The 5,950-nt window shown below is 31.4% G+C and overlaps 1 protein-coding gene across 2 annotated transcripts in view; it reads left to right on the forward strand.

Annotated features, from left to right (window-relative positions):
- Window positions 1–5,950, forward strand: part of LOC118747989 — a 72,291-nt gene that overhangs the window by 23,591 nt on the left and 42,750 nt on the right. The gene's annotated exons all lie outside the window — the stretch shown is intronic.

Raw genomic sequence — 5,950 nt, forward strand, 5'->3', positions numbered from 1 at the left:
ACAACAGTTGCTTTGGAAACCAGACCTTGAGCCGCGTATGTGTTCACCATAATATTGAACGATTTTTTAAGAAACCCTCTTTCTTATATTGCTTAGCTACTTCAGCCGCTTACAGTAAAAAAAATTCGAAATTCTCAACGAATCTTATTCGATTGGGAGCCATTTTATTCAACGTTTTTGAACACTATTGAATAATTATTTTATTTCATTTTATGATAGATAATAGAATCTATCAATTTTATAAAAATTATTAGTCTGACTTCGTTCTTTGTATAGATTTTAACTAGTAAGATAAAACTAGGGGGTAAGTTTTATACGAAACAAAATACATTTTAAAAAGTAGCTAAAAGTAAAATATTTGTTATAAAATTGTGTTGCTGAACTGAAAAAGATTAAACATTTTCACAAATATTTCTAATTTCCAACATAATTTATTTCTTAGAATTTATCGTTTGTCACAATTTCAAAGTACATTTTTCAGCAGGCCAAGCTAAATTACGAGCATCGGACAACATTTTTATTAGTATGCACCTTGTCCAGTTTATTTAGCAGAGCAAAGATCTCGCAATTTGAGTTTTTTTTTTAAGCTATAAAATTTTGTTTGCACACATATATTTACATATATACACACATATGTATTGTTCTAGTTAGTACGAAAACAAAGCACTCGATTGTAATTATGTGAGCTCAGCGCCATCAAATGTATGCGAATTTTTAATTTTTCACTTCAACAGCCGCTAAGAAAACAATGACAGCCTGTCAAAGACTAGCAAATAAAGTAATGGACTTGGGTAAATTAACATTTAGTTTTTAAATGCACATAAAAAACGTATAATCGCTTGCTCGAACTGGCGCTAAAGAGACAAGCTTGAGGCGGTAAGAATACAAAGATCTACTATTTACATACATACATATGTATGTATGTACATAGAGATTGGCTTCTTTTTTGCCCATTTAATTATGAATCAGGCAAAATATGGGTGAATGTTTGCTTTTTAATGCAACAACGACGAACAGCACTGTCGACATACATACATGTCAATATGTATGTTTGTGTATTTCAGTATGTGACCGGCTTATTATCTAAAAGGTGATTAGCTTAGTCTTGCATACTACGAGCGTTATTTAGTTTTTTGTTTTTTTTTTTTTTGCTCTCAGCAAAGACAAAAAATTCACAACATAAACAATAGCAGAACCACTTGAACATATACGTGCATACATATGTACATTAGGCTGGGTCGATTTTTTATGGGGGGAAATAAAGGGCATTTGACGATATTGTAACAGTAATATTATGTTGTCTTAGGTCTAAGCCAATTGTTATTGGACGCGAAAGATTAATTTGAAACTTATCTTTAGCCCGCGCAATTGATTCAAAGTGTATAAATGTTGAAAATGAAATTTTGGCTCGTAATATCTATGGAATGCGATAGTCAAATTAAAGTTTATTAAATTTAGTATCCAACGTTCATATATAATTTTTCAATAAGACTACAACTTTTTAAGATATTAAGATAAAACTTACAAAAACGATAACTTTCCCTAACTTGCTTTCAGCTTGAACGAAACAAATCACTTCCTGGCACACTTTTCTGTAATACGGTTCTTTTATTTAAAAGTTATTTATACAATTGAAGCGAAATTTTTGTAAAAGAAAACTAGTGATCCACCTAAGTTTTTCGACGTAACTTTGGTAAATATTACTGGATCGGTACGTAATAATTACCAAATTGAAGGCGAGCCTTACTATCACTGATATTTATGATAATAATATAATGAAAATCTATCAGATTATAAAAAAAAAAATACTTAAGAATAAAATAAATGTTAAAAAAAAATTCCGGTAAACTTCGTATATTTGCAACTTTTGCATTGTTTGCATAAACATAAGTAAACTAATTAGCGTTTATAGAAGTTGCGCATGTACAGTGTTTTCCATACTCATATCCATAAACAAAATTTGTCCACGGTGATGGGAAATAATGGCTTTTCTATTAGAGCAATCGAAATAGTTCCTAAATTTGTAAAAATTCGCGCACTAGAGCTAATATTAAAAAAAATATTAGAATATTTGAAACCAGTGACCTAAATGCAACCCAGCAATTTTAATGCTGTTCTTTACATCTTTTGACTATAGGCCAGTGTAATTATCAAGAGAACAATTAAAAGTTTATTGAAAAAAGATAAGTTTGAGATTAACGAAAAACTAAAGGGATGCGAGAATTGATAATTGACTTTATCTTTTGCATTAACTTTTTCATTATTTAATAATATGCACCAAACCTTTTTGCTGAACCCACAATTTTAAACAAGAATTGGTCTTCTTCGACTAGTGTGCTGTGTGTCACTTGGCAATCGATGCAGGCTTGTGGTTACCTTCATGACACAATATATTTTCACTATTATCAAGGGATTTAAGAAAAATTAGATTTTCGACCCGCCCTAATGTACACATATATGTGTGTGGACGTAATATTTATGTAGATGGGAAAGGAAACTCTCAGCAAATATAAATACATATGTATGTATCGTATGCGTTAAGTAGCGTGCACATTGTTATTCAAGTTAATTCATAACTGATTGAATAATAATATGAAAAACCGCATACAAATGATAAACCACACAAAAATAGTAAATAATAATCATATTCGCGAGCAACAGCAAAAATGCATAAATATTTTTTGTTCAAATATTACCGGTACTACATAGATAGTTTGTAAAGGCAATTGAAATAAATCTACCTTTAATTTAGTACGGTCTCTATTTCATTGGCTTGAAGCTGTTTCAATGAAAATTTTAGTAATGCACAAATTTTTATAGATATGCGATTGATATCAGTTTTCTCTGGGAGTACTCTATTCTCTTGAGAAAGGCTTTATTCTTCATAGCTGCCCCCTGGTCCCATGGGACCCAACTGCAGCCTAGCATCTTTTTTGCATTCATAGAGCACTTAAGTATAAACCTGCAAGCTAAGCGTGGACAAACACTTTCCATTTACTATGACGGTCCTTCTTTTATTTCCTTGAGTATCCCAGCGACCAGTGTAGTGGTCCCAGTATTACCCCGTTTATATATTTTGACAGAAGCACCCGTAAACACAAACACATAGATAGCCTGTATGTATTTCTAATCGAATCGACCTATGTATGTATGTATGTATTGGCATAAGATCACTTACTGCAATTTGTTCGCCGTGCATTTTATTACTTTACATCAGTGACGGGCACACGAACACTTACACATATCTGTACATATCTATTGGCTTGATAATCAGGCGCAGACAAGCCAGCAAGTCAATCGTGTATTTGCTGGCTATGTTCGTTCACTTGCTGGCCATCGAATTGCAATTGACCAAATGCGGAAAAAAATTTGAAAATGCTTCTCATTCAATGAATGCATTTAAATGTTCGAAAGAAAGGAATTTCAAGTACATATATTTCTACATTTATCACATCACATGTTTGGAAACACATACATACATAAATATTCAATTAGAGTAGTCAGAAAAATAATTTCCATTTTGAGCAGATCAAGTCTTTTGAATGCAAATATACAAATAAAAACTGCTTAGAATTTGTATGAAAGAAAATAGCTTGGAGCTCCTTTAAAGATGTAGAGAGGAAAGTTCTATTTTTTGAACTGAAATATATGTATGTATCGCACCGAAAATATAACTGCATGTGGATGGTACAGATTCAACGCAATCAATACAAAAACAGTAGTTTTCCAGTTAGCGAATATAATTATGAAAAAAAAATATATTTGCATTAATTGGCTATAAATCCTACAAATTGATTTATGCATAAAAATAGACCAACATTTTTTTTTTGAGTTGTGCCCCTGTTGAAAATGGTACATAGGGCACGTATGTACGTATACTTATTTTTAAACAACATACTCATAGATAGATGTACATGAAAACATGTTCAGAAATGTTAGAATAAGAAAATTCCCTTTCACTTATATACTATATGGATATTATTACCTCACTATGTATATGTATATGTACATATGTATATGTATGAGGGCAGGTCAATTTGAATGGGAGACTTTTCTGAATATCCGGGTATGGCATAGGAGTATTCCACGTGAAAATGGTAAGCAAATTGGCGCAAGAAACCATGGGAGTAAATTTTATTCAAATGGTAAAAAAAAATTGTATTTCTTATATTTTGTATTGAATTTTTGTTGTATAGAAAAAAACATTTGTAGGCAAAGCAAAATATATCTTTTTATTTTTCACTATTGCGTCCTCCGGCGGATGTTTTAAGAAAAAGATAAGTCCAGAAAAGGATGCCTCATACAAAAAATCATTAAAGCATATTTTTATCTGAAAAAATTAAATTATTTACAACACGACAGCAAAAAAAAACGCTACTAAGAAAAAAAAATTCTTCTGGTATTTTAGCTCGAAACTAATTTCATACCCATTGTTTTCTCCGGCAAATTTGCTTAGAATTTCATCTAGAATACTCGCATAGCCAAAAAAAAATCGAACCGGCCTAATATATATGTATACTTATACGCAACAATAATTATACAACTGAATAATAAAATCTTTTATTCAGTTCTGCTCAGGAGTTACATATATCACTATTGACGGTATTCATTTAAAACCTTTTTGCGCTCCGGTATGAAGAAAGTACCAATATCACATGTTTAATTAGCAACTTTCAAAAGCGATCAATGAACAGAACAAACATTCAAAATCAAGGCACTCACTAATGGCGCTCAATGTGAAGAAAAGAAGTAGAAAGAGAGAGGCTTACTCGTAAGTCAGTCATAGTGATTCATAATTTTTTTTAATTTTTTTTTTTTTTTTTTTTTGGGGACTCGACACCTTGTGGGAACAAGAAAATACGTCATGCAATGAAAACTTCGTGTAATGAAAAATATGTATTCTAAATTTGTTGCAGAGATCGGAGGCTCGAATGTGATATGTGGAGCAACTTTGACACGATTTTTGGTTTGCATGGCACCAGTTATGGGTAAATGATCGCGAACCAAATTATTTAAAACAAAAAAAAACTACTTATTTAACTAATTTTGTGTGAGTCCATTGTTCTTTGTGCTCAAAAATGGTGAAGAAACTCATATTTTGTGGTTCAAGAAATCATACACTGCAAAGAAATTCATATGTGCTTCATTATTGGCCTTATGTGTCTACTACTACACACATATGCACATATGTATGTATTTATGTATGTATGCAGTATGTCTGTATGTACCTACATATGTATATATTTGTGTGTGCTTTACTTGTTACGGTTTCCAATATCTCAAAAGAAAATAGTCGAATGAAGAAAGTTTAGAGAATTTTTTTCTCACGATTTTTTTCAGAGTCTGACTCGCTCTGCTATTCATGTCACATTCTTTCTTTTTCGAATATTTTGTACTACACTAAAAAAAAGAGTATGGTTACGTCAGCTAAATATATGTATATGTTTCTCATAACACATGATTTAGTTATAGTAACCAAATCTGATATTGAACAAAATATATTCAACTAACTCTTTCCTCAGTGTCCTTACTCCTCACAAGCATATTAAAGTGGCTAGTCTTTGAAAAACTCATTGTTCTCTTTTTTTCGTTTCTCTCTGTTTCCCCACTACATATATTTTCTTTTACTAGCATTGGATGTTTTATTTCAGATTTTTTTGTTGCTATTGGCTGCTAGCTAAATCAGTTCGTCAAACACAATTTGAAATTCATCAGCTGCATATTTACATACATACATACATGCACGAACCTAAACAAATAAACATACATACATATCTACACTCAGTTGCATAATTTTAAGACCGCCACATATGCGCAAGTTTTGACTTTTTATTTTCATAGTATTCAATTTAAATTATGTATTTTCACAAAGAGTTATTGTTAATGATTGTTCTTCCAACATGATTAAAGTTTCTTCAGGAGTTCCTCAGGGAAGCCACCTTGGTCCGAT

Source organism: Rhagoletis pomonella, unplaced genomic scaffold, assembly GCF_013731165.1.
Source record: "Rhagoletis pomonella isolate Grant_MI unplaced genomic scaffold, Rhpom_1.0 Rhpom_scaffold_00012, whole genome shotgun sequence".
NCBI lineage: Eukaryota > Metazoa > Arthropoda > Insecta > Diptera > Tephritidae > Rhagoletis > Rhagoletis pomonella.